This window comes from Mustela putorius, unplaced genomic scaffold (genome assembly GCF_011764305.1).
Source record: "Mustela putorius furo isolate JIRA1106 unplaced genomic scaffold, ASM1176430v1.1 tig00000166_pilon_pilon_pilon, whole genome shotgun sequence".
In the NCBI taxonomy this organism is placed as follows: domain Eukaryota; kingdom Metazoa; phylum Chordata; class Mammalia; order Carnivora; family Mustelidae; genus Mustela; species Mustela putorius.
In genome coordinates this window covers 5,575,493-5,594,449 of record NW_025421301.1, presented here as the reverse complement: position 1 = coordinate 5,594,449, position 18,957 = coordinate 5,575,493, and the positions used below count along the sequence as shown (strand labels likewise).

The 18,957-nt window shown below is 36.4% G+C and overlaps 1 protein-coding gene across 1 annotated transcript in view; it reads right to left on the bottom strand.

Moving 5' to 3' along the window:
* Positions 1-18,957, bottom strand: part of ME1 (malic enzyme 1) — a 186,331-nt gene that overhangs the window by 166,045 nt on the left and 1,329 nt on the right. The window lies entirely within an intron of this gene.

The following is an 18,957-nucleotide window of genomic DNA, read 5'->3' as shown; positions in this document are numbered from 1 at the left end:
TGTTTTTATTATTTATTATTCTGAAATAAAGAGATCAAAGCGAGCTTTAGCTTTAAATGTCAGTATTTTGATGGGACGCCTAGGTGGCTCAGTTGGTTGGACGACTGCCTTCGGCTCAGGTCATGATCCCGGAGTCCCGGGATCGAGTCCCGCATCGGGCTCCCAGCTCCATGGGGAGTCTGCTTCTCCCTCTGACCTTCTCCTCGCTCATGCTCTCTCTCTGTGTCTCTCTCTCAAATGAATAAATAAAATCTTTAAAAAAAAAAGTCAGTATTTTGAAATGTTTTATAGTTTTATAAATATAACTGTTTTATAGTTTATGTGCATATTCTATGCCTATAGAAAGAGAAGTTATTCTAATTTGTCATGGACATATATTGAAGGGCTTTTTCCCCTAAGTCCTCCAGACTGTGAATTATTGTTCTTTGAAATTAGCTGTTTAACTATATAGAAAATGACTTCTAGAACTTTCCTGGGGTATGTAACCTCATTTCTTCAAAAAACCAATCAGCCAGATGGGATACACATTTCCAAGGTAAAGTTTTCAAATGATTATTTTGCATGCATTCAGCTGTGCAACCAAATCCTCTAGTGATCGTCTCCTGTAAGGCAGAAAATCAATTATTTAAAACTAATAATATATTAACAAGAGCTTCTTTAAGAAAAACATTTGGTGTCATTACACAGCAATTAATTTTTACTCATAGTTTATATAGAGTAATTTAGACTGGTAGAAGTAATGATTACAAAAATAAATCTAAAATATACTTGGTCTTAAAGGGAGGGAAAAATAAAATAAGATGAAATGAGAGAGGGAGATAAACCATAAGAGACTCTTAATTGTAGGAAACAAACTGAGGGTTGTTAGAGGCAGGGGAAAATGGGGTAACTGGGTGATGGGTGATAGGCATTGAGGAGGGCACTTGATATAATGAGCACTGGGTGTTTGATTTTTAATAGATTTTATTTATTTATTTGACAGAGAGAGAGATCACAAGTAGGCAGAGAGGCAGGCAGAGGGAGGGGGAAGCAGGCTCCCTACTGAGCAGAGAGCCTGGTGCGGGGCTCGATCCCAGGACCCTGAGATCATGACCCAAGCTGAAAGCAGAGGCTTAACCCACTGAGCCACCCAGGTGCCCCAGCACTGGGTGTTAAATGCAACTGATGAGTCGCTAAATTCTACCTCTAAGTGTTAATTAATTGAATTTAAATTATATACAAACATACACACACACACACACACACACACACACACACATATAGTTGGCCCTAGATGCCCTAAAATTTAGAGCAAAATCTCATAACCATAACACCTAGAAATCATTTCACCTAGGTATTATAGGATATTAGCAAGTATAACTATTTTGTAGTTTAAGTGACATGTTTGCTTAATTAATGAAAAGAAAGAGCATCTCTACCTAAGGGAGCAAATGGATTTTTAAAATATTGGATGAGAGGCTTAATTAAATTGTTTAATTATTTCTCACTTAAAACTTAGCAATTACTAGTCTTTGTAGATTCCTTATAAGGCTGAGAAATTGTTAACCATCAATGTTAATAATACATTTTCCAAACATAGCTCTTAAAATCATTAATAAGATTTTTAAATTCTTGGGGCACCTGGGTGGCTCAGCTGGTTAAGCATCTGTCTTTGACTGAGGTGGAGTTTCGGGAGTCCTGGGACTGAGGCCTGTGTCAGGCTTCTCTCCCTCTGACCCTCTCCCCATGCAGGCATGCCCTGTTCCCCCTCAAATAAAATCTTAAAAAAAAAAAGATCTTAAAATTCTTCCTGGCCCCAAGGAAGTTTTAAGGTAAATTTCACAAAGTCACCAAATCAGTAAAGTACCAGTTAAGTAAGCAGACTGGAGTGAGCAGACTGGTTGAAATGCCAATGAACAAAGTGATTTTAAAAAAAAGCGAGATCTCATCCAAACCAAATGGGTAATACTAATTGCCAGCAGAGGCCCTAATAATCACATGCACATTTACAACATTCTAGATATGTCCATGGTACCATGTATGGTACCATGGACTGAACCAGAAACATCAGGATTAGAAGATAATGTATTACAACTTTGATTTCTCAATTCTTTGACCTAGTCGAAGAATTTACAGAGTATGGAAATTAGATGGCATAACATTAAATGACACATGAATTTGTAAATGTCCCTTGCCTATTCCTAAAAGAGGAGGAGGAGGACTGGCGAGGCGTCTTCCTCTTCCTCTTCCTCTCTAGACTGGCGAGGCGTCCTCCAATGTCCTCCCAAAGCATCAAGTACTTCCATCATGCAACTTCTCATACTTCATGATTTCTGCTGAAGGGCTGTTTTATCCAAAGGTCTAGGGGCTTCTTAAGGACAGGTACTATGATATTCACAATTGAATAGCCCCCAATAAAATGTCAAAATGGAGCAAGGCCTCAATAAGTTTTAAGTAAGCAAATGGATGAATATATGAATCTGAAACAACTTTCCATTTCCATGTAGTTCTGTTCTATGTACAGCTCTTCCTCAGCTTACAATGGGGTCACATCCCGACAAACTCCTCATGTGGCTGACCAGGACCTGCAGCCTGCTGCCACTGCCCAGCACCACAAGAGACGATCGTACCACATTATCATTAGACCAAGAAAATATCAAAATTCAAAATTTGAAATACAGTTTCTACTGAATGCGTATCACTTTCACACAGGGACCTAATCACAGACACTCAAGGAATTAGTAGATATAATACAGGAGTCTTTAGATGTGGGCATCTTGGAATGCCTGGTTGGCTCAATCCGTTAAGTGTCCAACTCTTGGTTTCGCCTAAGTTCACGGTCTCAGGGCAGAAGACATGAATAGATGTTTTTCCAAAGACATACAGATGGCCAACAGACACATGAAAAGATACTCAACATCACTGATCATCAGGGAAATCCAAATCAAAACTATAATCAAGGGTGCCTGGGTGGCTCAGAGGGTTAAGCCGCTGCCTTCGGCTCAGGTCATGATCCCAGGGTCCTGGGATCGAACCCCACATCGGGCTGTCTGCTCTGCGGGGAGCCTGCTTCCTCTTCTCTCTCTCTCTGCCTGCCTCTGTGCCTACTTGTGATCTCTATCTGTCAAATAAATAAATAAAATCTTAAAAAAAAACTATAATCAAATGAAAATCACACCTCTCAGAATTGCTAAATCAGTAAAACAGGAAGTAACAGGTGTTGATGAGAATGTGGAGAAAAAGGAAACTTCGTGTACTGTTGGTGGGAATGTTGGTAGTGCAGCCACTCTAGAAAACAATACGGAGTTTCCTCAAAAAGTTAAAAGTAGAACTACTCTATGATCCAGCAATTGCACTACTAGGTATTTACCCAAAGGATACAAAAATACTAATTCAAAATAATACATGCATCCCAATGTTTATAGAAGCATTATCTACAACAGCCATATTATGAAAACAGTCCAAGTGTCCACCAACTAATAATAAAGAAGATGTGTGTGTGTGTGTGTGTGCATGTGTGTGCGTATACACAATGGAAAAAGAATGAAATCTTGCCATTTGCAATGACATGGATGGACTAGAGTGTATAGTGCTAAGTGAAATAAGTCAAAGAAAGACAAATTCCACATGATTTCACTTATATGTAAAATGTAAGGAAAAAAAAAAAAGCAAGGGGAAAAAAGAGAGAGGCAAACCAAGAAACAGACTCTTAACTATGGTGAACAAACTGATGGTTACCAGAGGGGACACAGAGGAGGGGCATGGGCTAGATGGGTGATAGGGGTTAAACAGGATACTTGTGATGAGCACTGGGAATTGTATGGAAGTGCTGAATCACTATATTGTATACCTGAAACTAATATTACACTGTATGTTAGCTAATTGGAATTTAAGTAAAAACCTAAAAACAAAACAAAACAGAACTGTTGCAGAGATCAGTGCTTCAGTTTCCAAGGGATATATATTTCACATATCAACATGATATTCCCAGAAACACCACAAGATGGCTTTCTTACTTCAGATCCACAGTTGAGAATTTTAGAAATGTTTTACCTCCTTTTAGTTACTTTATGGGAAATTATCATTGCTATTGGTCAAGGGTCTCCAGAAAAACAGAATGAATAGGGTGTGTGTATAAACATCACATATATGAAGAAATTTAGTATAAGGAATTGGCTCATGCAAATATGAAGGCTGACAAGTCTCCAGATTTGAAGTTGGCAAGGTGGAGACCCAGGAGAGCCAATAGTGTAGTTCTAATCCACACCCAAAGGCCTGAGAAATCAAGATAGCTGACAATATAGTTCTAGTCCAAAGGCCAACAGGCTTAAGAACCAGGAAGAGCCAGTTTTTCAGTCTAAATCCAAAGGTAGGAAAAAAACTGAGGTTCCAGCTTGAAGGCAGTCAGGCAAGAGGGGTTCCCTTTTCCTCACAAGAGGTTCAGCCTTTTTGTTCTATTCAGATTTTCAGCTGACTGGATGAGGCCCACCCACATTAGAAAGGGAAGCCTGCTTTCCTCAGTCTACCAATTCCAATGTTAATCTCATCCAGAAACACCCTCACAGACAAACCTAGAATAATATTTGACCAACTGTCTGGACACCCAGTGGCTTAGCTAAAAATGACACATAAAATTATTCATCCCACTCACACCAAATATTTTTCACCAAATTTGCTGAGTGAATGTTTACATCTGTAAGAAAAGCCAGTGAAAGAGGGATATGTCAAATATGGTCCACAGTCTCATGAAGCTAACAATCTCGAGAGCTTAACAGGATATCACATGAATAGCTACACAAATAATTATAAAATAGCAATGTGATAAGTACAGGGGAAATAAAAGGGAAATTGTCCTATCTAGCTTAACTTAGGGCCTTAAAAGGAAAAGAGTTCACTAAGCAGTGATATTAAAATGAGATCTGAAGGACAAGAAAAAGAGTAGGAGTTGAGCAGGTGAAAGGTTCAGGGTGATTGTGGGGGAGAGAACAGCAGGGGCACAAACCCCAGGGCAGAAGAGCTTGGCTTCTTAGAGAGAGTATAGGGAAGGAGACATAAACTATGAGAATGATGAAAGATGACCCTGGGAAGACAGGCAGGAACCAGAGCAGGCCAGTCCTTGTTAGCTAAGTAAAGTACTAAACTTGATCCTAAGAGTAATGGGAAGACCCAGTTCTTTGCCTGATTGGTGATGCCATTTTGTGAAAACATTACAAGTGAGTCAGCAGTGCTCACCCACAGTGTTTGTTATTCACCATGCTGAGGAATCTCCATATGAAGGCTAGCTTGTTAAAGAAAGAGAAAACAGTGCTTCAGAACCAGTTTCTGAGTACCAGGCAGATGAGAAGGTTCAGTGTGGGCTCATGATTCTCAATCTGTCTTCCATGGCTCTGTATGATTCACTTACATATTCCCAACTGCATCACTTGTCTTCATAACACCACCTCCTTATCCACCACACTAAGGGTGGATCTGATCCATGCCCTTCCCCAACAGTGTTTTAGGGCACCTGAGTGGCTCAGTGGGTTAAGTGTCTGTCTTCGGCTCAGGCCCTGATCCCAGGGTCCTGGGATCCGGGCAGGGAGTCTGTTTCTCCCTCTGCCCCTCCCCCTGCTTGTGTGCTTTCTCTCACATGATCTCCCTCTCTCTCTTGAGTAAATAAAATCTTAAAAAAATTAACATTTTAACTTAGAAAATTAACTTTAAAAATATATACTTTAGGGACACCTGGTGGCTCAGATGGTTAAGCGTCTGCCTTCGGCTCAGGTCATGACCCCGAGGTCCTGGGATCGTGTCCCGCATCGGGCTCCCTGCTCGGCGGGAAGCCTGCTTCTCCCTCTGCCTGTTGTTACTCCAGCTTGTGCTTGCTCTCTCTCTCTCTCTCTCTTGCAAATAAATAGATAAAATCTTTAAAATATATATATATATATATATATACTTTATACAATACTTCTAATACATAATGTTAACATCTAATCACTAGAAACCATAGTTACCTGTAGGAAGGGGAACTAACTAGCTGGGGTACCAAATTGGGAGGGAGACAAACTTTTCACTTGTTGTATTTTTAATTTTATACAGTCAATCTGTAACACTATGAAAAATATTAAGAACTATTAAGAACCATTTCTCTCCATCTCCAAGAATAATATAACCATACTTATTTACATTTGTTAAATCTCTATCCTTATGTTTCTGACAGTTCTAGCTATGGCAGAGACTGCTAATTGCCTACTATAACATCTGTTTCTCCCTCTCTCTCCCAGCAACAGGACCCCAACATTATTTGGGGTAGTAATGTATGACCTAAAAAACTAAAATTCCAAACTACCCAAAAGTTAGATGAGGCCCTGTGACTGAGTTCTGAGCAATGACATGTAAGTATAAGTGATGTGTGGGATGTGGGGAAGGACCCTTAAAGAGAGCTGACCTCACTGGAAAGTGGCCATTCTTGTGTTTCTCTCATTTCTTCCAGAAGCCAGCTTGGAATACACAAATGATATCTATACACCAACTGTCAGTTAAGACCATAAAGTGTTCCTGAAGACGGAAGAGCAGCAATGTTCCTGAGGATCCTGTGACCCACCAAACAGGCCTAAATGTCTACCTCTGATTTCCTTCATACACCCAAGAAAAACAAGCTACATTTTAACCAAGTCACTACTATTTGTTTTTATTGGTGGTGTTGTTATATATATCAAAACTCGATCCTAAGTGATATACGGATCATCCCTATACCCACTAAAGGAAAGAGATTCTCCAACACACACCCAATAGCATAATCACCCCACAACGTAGAATGTGATCTTTGGAGAGGTTATAGACACTTCTGAAAGGCAGAATAGAGGTATAATAAGTTACTTCAACAAATACCCCTCATTTACCCATTCAACAGACGTTTATAGTATACTAACTATACTCCAGGTCCCAGGTCCCAAGGGCAACTACATTAAAAGATAAAGCTATGATATAAGCCACCTCCCCAGAGGAATTTTGAACCTTGTAATTTCTGTAGTATTTTCTCCAACACAGCATAAAAAGAAACAGAAAGTGAAACACATCATACCAAAAAGGCCAAGTGGGGTGCTTGGGAAGCTGAGTCAGTTAAGATCTTACTCTTAATTTTGGCTCAGGTCATGACCTCAGGGTGCTGAGACTGAGCCCCACATATAGCTCCTTGCTCAGCAGGCAGTCTGCTTGAACATTCTCTCTCCCTCTGCCCCTCCTCCTGCTCTCTTTCTCTCAAATGAATAAACAAATATTTTTAAAAAGAAAAAAAAGGGGGGGCGCCTGGGTGGCTCAGTGGGTTAAGCTGCTGCCTTCGGCTCAGGTCATGATCTCAGAGTCCTGGGATCGAGTCCCGCATCAGGCTCTTTGCTCGGCAGAGAGCCTGCTTCCCTCTCTCTCTCTCTGCCTGCCTCTCTGTCTACTTGTGATTTCTCTCTGTCAAATTAATAAATAAAATCTTTAAAAAAATTTAAAAAAGAAAAAGAAAAAAAAGGCCAAGTATTTTTCTAAATCCTTAGAATATAGGAATTTTATAAATTATGTTGAGTTCTTATTTTTACATAAAACATTTCCCACAGAATAGCCTTTCTTACTAATATTACTATAGCAAATATGTACTGAGTAAATGGGGGGGGGTGAGAATATATATTTGAGAGGAGGTTCCCCTGATTATCCCCCTGAAACCTAAAACCAAGTTATACTGAGTTTCACATGTTCATATCCTAAAAATAACAATCTAAGGGTTCTGGCTCTGTGCAAGATGGTATAAGCATATTTTTTCTTGTTTCTCCCCAAGAACCCAACTATAAACTTGTACAGAATGCACTGGGCAGCTACCTGAAGACTGAAAATTAAATGGCAACATAAAAATGGGCAAGAAGACCAGAATCCAAGGTATCACCAAACCAACAGTGAATTTTCTGGTTTTGCCTTTCAGTGCAGCCTGGCTTCCCCCCACCCTCATCTGTAATCAACTGGCCTTGACTTAAAACACAGCACAAAAGCTAGAAGTGAAACTGAGCTCAGACAGAAAGAGGGCCAAGAGAAGCTTTCTTTTTCTGGCCCAAGAATCAGGAAAGGAGAATCTCAAAGGTCTCAGAAGCGGGAAATCCATTATTATCTTTCATTCTCTCCAGCCCCAGCCCCCCCGGAATCCCATAGTCAGTGACAGGGGCACAATCACCACACATGTCTAAATTGTAAGAAAGGAAAATCATTCTTTTTAACCAGAAGAGCAATGGTCCTAAAATCATGGATCAAATGTCTGTTGCATTTTTCTCTGTCTTCCAGTCACTTGGCCCTAAGTACAAATGCAGGTAAAGAAAGCATACTGCAGAGCAAGGAAACTAAAGGCCTAATTTTCTGGCTAGTGGGCTTGGAAGGGGGGACCTCAAGGAGACAAAGTATCAGCAAGATCATAGAAAGAAGGGAATTCAAGAGAGCAATCCCATAAAGTTGTATATGAACTCCCAAACTCACCTCTGAGCTACACATGTATAGATCTGATCTTAAATAGTCTCACAAAGGATTTGAAAACTAAACTATGGTGTAAATCACTGCACAGAACCTAGCCTGGCCACTGGGCAGTACACATGATGGAACAGATCCAGATGGCACTACAAAGTGGCTTTGAAAATGGAATACTGGAACCACAAACCACAGAAGATGGGTCCACCTTATGAACCGATCTAACCAGGTTAAAAATTAAAAATTAAAAAGAACCGTACTCCCTTTGGGGTTTAACCAAAACCTAAAATCTCATAATATGTGCATGTATAGGTTATATGCAAAAATTACTCAGCAAAGAAACAGGAAAATGTTTACTTTCGAAGGAAAAGAAAATCAATAATGATACAGAGAATAGAGTTATCAGACAATGATTTAAAGTTTTTGTAATCATACCCCAAATCATAAGGGCAAAATCTTCTGAAATGGTGGGAAAATAGAATATCTTAGCCAAGAAGTTATGCTATAAAGAACCAAATGGAAGTTTTAGAAATAAAAAATACAATAACTAAAATAATAAATTCATAGGATAAGCTCAAGAACAGAATGGAGATATAAAAGCAAAGAGTCAGTGAACTTGAAGATGGATCAACCAATCTGAAAAACAAAGAAAAAAACAGGAAAAGAAGTCAGAGTCCAGGGACCCTTGGGACCATAACAAAAAACCCAACATTTGTATCAACACAATGCCAAAGGAGAGGAGAAAGAAAAAAATATTTGGAGAAATAATGGCGAAACACTTAACCAATTTTGGCCAAAGATGTAAACTTACAAATTCAAGAAGCTCAGCAAACCCCAAGAAGATAATCTAAAAACATTAACAACAGCAACAACAAAACCTAAATCCAGAAAAATTGTTTCAAAATGCCAAAAACTAGAAACAAAGAAAACATAAAGGAGCCAGGAAAAATGACCCATTGCAAGTATACAATTTGAATGACTGCAGATTTCTCACCAGAAACAAGGGAGGCCAGAAGGAAAAGGAATGATAATTTTTTTAGAGATTTTTTTATTTATTCATATGAGAGAGAGAGAGAATAAGAACAGGAGCACGGGGTAGAGTCAGTGGGAGAGAGAGAAGCAGACTTCCCTCTGAGCAGGGAGCCTGATGCGGGGCTTGATCCCAGGACCCCAAGAACCCAGGACCATGACCTGAGCCAAAGGCAGACCCTTAACCAACTAAGCCTCCCAGATGCCCTGAGGAATGACATTTTTTAAAGTGTTGCAGGTAAACATCTGCCAACCCAAAATTCTACAACTGGTAAAAATACTCTTTGGAAACAAAATTGGAATAAAGACATTAGCAGATGAAGGCAAACTGAGACAACTGGTCATCAGCAAACCTGCTCTAAAAGAAATGCTAAAGGCAATTTTTTAAAAAGAATTTTAAAATTTATTTATTTTAGAGAAAGAGACAGCATGTAAATGAACAGGGGAGGAGCAGAGGGTGAGGGAAAAGCAGACTCCACTGCACTGAGCATGGAGCCTGACTCAGGGCTCAGTCTCACTACACTGAGATCAGGAACCCAGCTGAAACCAAGAGTCAGGCACTTAACCGACTGAGCCACCCAGGTGTCCTGTTAAAGGCAATTCTTTAGATGGAAGAGAAATGATACCTGAGGAAAACCTAAAATGGCAGATATCTGGGTAACTGTAACAGGTTACCTTTCCCTCTTAAATTCTTTAAAATATGTATGACAAAGATAACAAACATTAAATTATTACATCAAAAATTTTTTCATAATAACTCAATAGCAAAACAAACAGACCAATTAAAAAATGGGCAGAGCATCTGAATAGACATTCTTCCAAAGAAGATAAACAGATGGACAACAGATACATGAATAGAATCTCAGTATCAGTAATCATCAGGAAAATGCAAATCAAAAGCACAATAAATCACATCATACCTGTTAGAATGGCTATTATCAAAAAGACAAGAAATGACAAGTATTGGTGAGGATGTGGAAAAAAGGGAACCCTTTATTCCACACTGTTATTGGGAACAGAAATTAAAAATAAAACTACCATATGATCTAGCAATTCCACCTCTGGTTTTTTATCTACAGAAAACAAAAACACCACATGGAAAGGATATGTGCACCCACATGTTCACGGGAGCATTACTTAAAATTGCCAAGATATGGAAACAACCCAAATGTTCATCGATGGGTGAATGAATAAAGTGTGGCACATATATATGTAACGTAACCTTATTCAGCCATAATAAAAAAGAAGGGAATCTCACCATTTGCAACAACTTGGATGGATCTTGAAAGCATTACACTAAGTGAAATAAAGTCAGAGAAAAACAAATATATATGGTCTTACTTACATGTGGAATCTAAAAACAAAACAAAACAAGCTCATGGATACAGGGAAAAGACTGCTGGTTTGCAGAACTGGGAAGTAGGTGGGTAGAAGAAATGGGTAAAAGTATTCAAAAAGCACAAACTTTCAATCATAAAATAAACAAGGCATGGGGATGAATGTACAGCATGGTGACTATAGTTAATAATAATGTAAACATGGAGCACTGGGTGTGGTGCAAAAACAATGAATACTGTTATGCTGAAAAAATTAATTTTAAAAATAATAATAATCAAAATAATAAAAATTTTAAAAAGAAAAAAAACCAAAAAATAAAACCTAAAGAATACAATTAAAAAATAATAATAATACTGTAAACACTGTATTGCATATTTTAAAGATGCTAGGAGAGTAAGTCTTAAAAGATCTTATCACAAGAAAAACATTTTTCATAACTATGTATATGACAGATGTTAGCTAGACCTATTGTGGTCTAGCTAACCAATATATACAAATATCAACTCATTATGTTGTATACTTGAAGCAAATTTAATGTTATATGTCAATTATATCTCAATTTTAAAAACTCCATGTAACGTATGGCAATTTAAGTGGATTTAATAGTAACAACTATAACATAATCAGAAGATAGTAATAAGACATGATAATAAAGTTTCTACATTCCAATTGAACTGGTAAATGGTCATTTTAAGGAGACCAAAAACTTATGTATAGCTTAATTCTTAGAACAAGTACCAAAGAAGGACTATAGAAATAGATACTGTCAAAAACTCAAAGATAAATTAAAATGGAATAAATATTCAAACAATATAAAAGAAGACAGGAAAGGAGAAATAAAGAAATGAGACAGAGGAAACAGATACGTAATAATAAAATGGTGAACAGAAATCTAGACATACCAATAATTATATTAAGTGTAAATGGTTTAAAGACAAAAACTAAAAGAGTTATTATCAGAAACTGACAACGGCGACAAGCTAAATTGATTAGATCATTACCATCTCTCACCTGCATGTTCCTGTAAAGATTAGGAAATGTTAACTTTAATATGTGACTCTGTATGTCACTATTTCCAGCTCTTCCTTTTAACTTACACTATTGGATCTTTCTAACCAGTAATATCTGTATGTTTTAATTAAGCTTTGATTCTCAAAGGATAGTTATAATACTGTTTTCCATTTTCCCAATTTCTCAAGTGAATTTTCTCATTATTTGGTAAAACAAATTTCCTAAGAAATTTGAGGAAGGAATTCTTACAGGGAAACAGTTTTTGTCCCTTTGATATGTCCTGCACTGACAACAGTATTTTAAAGTCTGCTAGTATTAGTGTTTATTTCTCTTTGCATGTCCTATAGCAGGGTCTTTTTTTATGAAGGTAGTTGCTGTTATTTGGTGCATAGATATTCATTGCTTTTTAATCTCATTCAAAATTGTACTTTTCAGCATTATAGAGAGTATTGTGTCTCACTTATTGTTTTTTGATATGGATTCTACATTGTCTGATGTCAGGTATAACCCTGTTTGCATTTTCCATGTCTTTATTTTTATCTTTTTATAGCATTTTGTTTTCAATATACCTCTCATCTATAGCATCATTTGCTTATACTTTGTGAAATGATCTGAAAATAAATTTATTAATAGGTGAATTATTCTCATTTATATTTACTGATACTGATGAGGGATAGAAACATTAAAATATTCATGTTTAGCCCAGAAGTCTATTCTGCTGCCAGAGGCTATTGGAACATTGATAGTTCCAATAAGGATCAAAAACATGCTGGTGGCTAAATTCTTTTTCTTTTTTTTTTTTTTAATATTTTAGAAAAAGAGCACATGCATGTGCACAATGGGGAGGGGTAAAGGGAGAAGGAGAGGGAGAATGTCAAGCAGACTCCCTGCTGAGCACGTAGCCTGATGCAGCACTCCACTCCGGCAACCATAAGATCATGACCTGAGCCCAATCAGGAGTCAGATGCTTTACTGACTAAGCCACTCAGGCACCCTTGGTTGCTACATTCTTAAAAGGTCTCATGACTTCCTGGATTATCTCATCAATAGTCAATATCAAACTAAATGATAAACACCAGAGAAATCTTGTGAAAGTAGTTTTATGAGCAGAAAGTCAAAGAAGACATTTATGATTTAATACTTCTTGCACATCCCCTATCCCTTGAGTACCAAGCATATAACCATCAGCTCCATACATTAAAAGCGCAGCTCTTTTGCTCATGGATCCTGTCCCCATGCTACTCAAATAAATTTACCAAACAGCACTATAAAATGTCTCAAGAATTCTTTCTTGACTATTGGGTTTGACAACCCCACAACAATATGACCAATATGTTTACTCTCAATTCTGTCACCATTATGTTACAGTTATCAAATGTACAAATCAAGTATAGGATTTTGAATAAGTAAAATTTTAAATGCTTACAAAAATGCTCATTAATCAAGTTTTGTTTTTCCTGGCTCTGAGCAACCAAGTCAGGACTTACTGTTTTGCTAACTAACCAAGATCTGCTACTATCAATAACAATAATGTTCTCATCATTTCAAGATTATTGGTTTAAAAGATTACCTCAATTTGGACATGTAGATAGAAAAACAGAAGGAGGTTGGGCCAGCACCACCAAGGCAAACTAGAGGCTCATATGTGCAACACTAAGACACAGAAAAGAAAGTTATCTCTAAAAATAGTAGTGAAAAGAAAGTTACTCTCTAATAACAGTAGTGAATAGTAGTGAATGCACTACTTAAGGAAGTTATGCAGCATAATTTTTTTTAACTCTGGATTGTGATTCACTTTAATTTAAAAGATTTTATTTATTTATTTGAGAGAGAGTGTGTACACAAGTGGGGGAAGGGCAGAGGGAGAGACTCTCAAGCAGACTCTGTGGGGCATGGAGCCCAATATGGGGCTCTATCTCACCACCCATAAATCACAGTCTGAACAGTAACCAAGAGCTGAATGCTCAACCAATTGAGCCACCTACACACCCCTCACATTAAGGAAAAAAAAAAAAAACAAAAAAACTGAAATAGAATAGGTACTACTAGAATGCACTAAAGGCAGGAAAGTATTGTATTATGATACTTTGTTCCAATTATGTATGTATTAGTTTGCTAAGGCTGCCATAACAAAGTACCAGACTAAGTGACTAAAACAACAGAAATTTATTTTCTCACAGTTCTGAAGGCTGGAAGTCCAAGATCAAAATGTTGGTAGGGTTGCTTACATTCTGAGGCTTTTCTCACTGACTTTTCTCTTGGTGTTCACATCTTCCTTCCTCTTCTTGTAAAGACATCAGCCATATTGAATTAAGGCCCACCTTAAAGACCTGGTTTTAACTTATTACCTACCTCTTAAAGATCTTAGCTCCAAATACCATTACATTGTGAAATACCAGGGATAAGTACTTCACTACATGACTCTTGGGAGTCATTCAGCTCATAACATTCACTTATATATATACATCATGTATGCATGCTCTGGGTCACAATCAAAAAAGTTTTAAAAGACCTTCTTAGAGGACTCTGAAGAGACAATTCAAATATATTTGAATTAAATATATTCTAAGCTTAAGGGGCCTATCCCTGATTTTATAATAGAGTCTTAGGACTCCATCAGTCTCCAGATATCCAGGCCTTTCTGAGGCAGTTTATAATTTAACTACCCCAGGGATACTCATAATGCAATTATGAAAATTCATCTGAACATGTAAGTACTTTGTTGATAGTCTCACTCAACATTACCTGATTAAAAAAATAACCTTAGTGTTTTAGATGTTGGGTTTATTAGTATAAAGCTCTAATAGTTATATTTCCATGTTTTTAGAGACTAGGATTCATTATTATATAGATTTCCCAAGCTACCAGATTAAACTATAGACACTTAAAGCCATACTGTCTCTTTCTTCTCTTAAGTCTCAAAGGCCTCAAATATCTTAACAGTTTATCAGTAGCTAACCTAGATATATTTTTAAGGCCCGAGGGAAAATATTGACGTTTTAAATTCTCTAAATTCACTTAAAACAACAATTATCCTTTGTTTAAAATGTATTACTTCATATGCATTAAGCTAAAAACAGGACAAACTAACATATACGCCATAAAATATTTTAAATATCATTTTAAGAATACAAACATCCACATTTTATATTTAGGCCCCATGTCCACGTCTAAGAAAATTTCCTAATCACTTAGGTTGGAAACATTTCCAAATTTGTTCTACTTAATTGCAACATATCTTATGATTTATTCTGGATCTATATACTATCAAAGTTGGTTGAGTTAGTTCAATAACATAAAATAATGAAGTAACGAATGGGCCAAATCAGGGCAATCTTGAATCTCTCACATTATTTGGTCATGTCAATTTTGAAAACCATTGGAAAACAGTCCAAATATTTGTTTTGTCAGAGTAACGATTTTTTCCAAAGTCAAACAGAATCAAGTAAAGGCTGGTTTCACACCACTGGAACTTCTAAATTTCCTGTCTCTGCAATTCACTCCCTCTTCTCCCAATAATTTTAACTAGAAAAGCATACCTCTACCTTTCTCTAACAAGTCAAGTTCTTTCATACTTCCAAGCCTTTACATACTTTGAATAGAGTGTTGAAAAGCAAAAAACCTTTTCTTTTTCTATTTCTTCACAAATACATGCTTTATACCTGGCATTCTGTGAAAGTGTATGAAAGATTGCAAAGGTCATGTGATGTCAGTCAAGCTCAATTATATGAATCTGAGGGTAAAATATAAATCTTCCTTCCCCAGAGAGAAGATATATTTTTGTTTTGTACTACAAAATAAAGAAGGAACACAATCCTATCATCCAAAATTCAAGAGAAGGGGGTTAGTACACTACAAAAATAAGTACTTTATAATTGCTCCAGCTATGAGCTCAGACTTTCTATACAAAAGTAATGTATTAATAATGATAGGACTAAAAGACTTCCTGTTTTTAGAATATATAATTTAGAAAAAATTACTATTCACTATCTCAATAATCTTTTGAATATCTGAGTGAAGAGGCAAGGTAGAAACTGTATTACAACAGAAATGTAAGTGCACTAACAAGAATCTTCTTCATTGCTATATTCTTTGAACCAGAATCTGACCTAGTATAGTGGGTTCTGAACAAATATTTTCTAAATAAAAAAATATAAAGTAATGAATGAAGTTAATCATTTTATTTTGTAAGGACAGTAACTGAAGCCAGTTGAGAAAAGCTCACTCGAAATCTCACAACTGCTAAATGGAAGAATTGGGGCTTATGCTTTCCTCTAGATACAATGTCTTAGAATGTTCATTGCACTACATTGCATTTCTCATACTTGCCCAAAAGTTAGAAGGAAATTAGAACACAAAAATGAAAAATCTCAGACTATCTTCAGTATTTCCTATCCTCCATATCACCGGTCTCAAAAGTCCTCAGATGAAACTCATCTTTCTATTCATTCAAGCACAGTATTTTGATTTTATGCTACCCTATACTACCGCTGTTGTTTGAGGTACAGCAAAGTAACAGGTATGGAGGCATATAGGTACATCCACATCACAATGGCATTCATATCGGTGGGGTTCCATTAAATAATACATCAGTTTTTCATACTGCTGAGGCAATACCTACCTACCTGTGGTAGGTAAAAATTCCTGGATGATTAACTCTGGTATAGTTTACACTGAAGAAAAAGAGGAGGTTTAAGGTATCTTTCCCTCATAGTCATGAGATATTTCTCTCTTTTCCCTACAACACCTCCAACTAGGTCTTGACATGCCGAGAAACAAACATCTACAAATGCACTTGCCCAGAAGCTCATTTTTTAGATTTAAAAGTTAATAATGCTGGCCAAACAAACTTCAATAAGTCACTAACTTAAACTGGATTAAAATGCCTAATATATAACAGAGTGGTATCTTTTGGAGATTTATTTGTAGGTCATGTTATTATTTAATCTTAAAGACATGAAAACCACATAAGCACAATTATGATAGAACTATCAATAAGAATTTTCTACCAATGCTAGAGAAACAAAGCAAATGAATACATTCAGAAATAAAAAACAAGTGATTTTTATCATGTGTAAAATTTTAATTTTGAAGAGTGATTTATGAAACATTATTAGTCAGATGAAAATTCCTGAGAAAAAATGTGAAATACAACTCATCTAAATCAGAAGGTATCCTTAAAAATCATTAACATTAAACATTAAATTAGATAAGCACATTTAACACAAAGAAAAGCACCTCAAAGATAGGGCTATGTACAGAAAGATACTGAATCTCATAAATGTGAGGTACTTTCCCAAATACTATGATGTAATCCTACCAGAAATTATGTAATTTGAGTATAAGCAAATAGTAAGAATCATATTACCAATAAAGAACCTTATTTCTCTTCAGTTTTTATAATTTTTAATTTTTTTAAATTTGGATCACATCTACTGTTAACCTTGATTTTACCAAGACTAATCACCTCCTTAAGATTATGTAGCAAGTAATTAAAATTTCATGGATGATCAGATTTAAACCAAATTCCAACTATTCTTCTGTATCCATTATACACTATATAATGTATAAAGAGTCAACTGAGCTTTAGAATTCAGTGCAATTTACTTCCAAGAAATTATATTAAACAGGATAAATGTCTTAAAATAATGTTCAAACTACCACTCTAAAGGCTTTTGCTTTATATTTTTTAAGCTTTTTGCTTTAAAAGCTGAGTACTGTTTAAAAGACAAAAGAAATAAAAATGGTTCATTCATTCATTAAATAAACACTTGTTCAAAGCCCAATGAGCAAAATTCTGTACTATGATTCCTGACCTATGACAATCAAAGTAAGAAAAAATAAATAAAATACAGTAAAAACACAAAATGACATGATACAACTGGATACATATAAATAGAGGTGTCAAGTAATGATAATAGAACTGAGACAATTAGGAAAGTCCTCCCTAGAGAGATCATTATTTAATCAACTAATGCTATTTTAATTGTAGGAAATTACACATAGGCAAAAAGGAAAGCATTTAGAGATTTTGCAAATATATTTCAAGTGGAAGACTTAATTGGGGGACTAATGAGATCAATTTGGATAAGATAGTAAACCTGACAAGACTGATTTTACATTCAGTGTAATAGGAACTATTATAACTCCTTGGATGACAGAAGAGTAATGTGAGGAAAACACTAACTGACGAAGGTATGCTTCTCATATCTACATGTAGGACAGACCATAACACTGAAAATAAAACCAGCATAACTGCTGCAGTTACCCAACAGGTAAGGTGATGAAGGTCTGTGTTAATATGGCTGAAGGCGGCTTCGTGTAGCCAGATGACAGGCTGGAGTTCTAGAGAGCATGATCTACTTGCCAAAGTTCCCATAAAAATCAATAAAAATTCCTGGGTTATCAGTAAACTTTAAAGCCAAGAGATCTTCAGTGCACGGCAGATCAAGACATCCCACAGCCATAGTTTCAATGGTACATGAAAGGCAATTCTGTGACTTCTATGAGGCGCCACACAGCTACCTTAGAACTGAGTAAGAAAAGTAAAGCTTATTTCTTTAATCATCCCAGAGTTGGTGAACTAGATTTTTAAATCCAATCCGACACCTATGCAGAGAATAAAGTTCTGTTATAAATTCAAAAATGTGTTCTTAACATATTATGATGCACCCTTCAACTTGGTGGAAGATCTCTGTGATATTATTGTTAAGTAGGAGTTAATTCTTCTTAGTGAACAGGAGCCAAAAAGATTTCAAGAACATACATTCCTGATGCAAACAGTAAAGGCATAATGACTCTTGCTCAGTGATTGCCTATTCCATCTACCCACTCGAAACACTCTTGCCCATGACTTTGGGAAATTCAAACAGGTTATACCACTCATGCAGTCCTTCTTAGGCGACAACCCATTATTTGGTCATAAATTACAGGAAGCAGATACATATGAAAGTCACAAACTGTTCTGTCACATCAGATTTTACCTTTTTAATCTACTGAAAATAGACCCCAACCTGCAGAATAATAAAAAGAAAAATCAAGCTAGCAATTAAATTTTTTTTGAAGAAAAAAAAAAGTAGAAACTATCAAAATTTCACGTTTTATGACCACAAATATTGAATAGCCCCA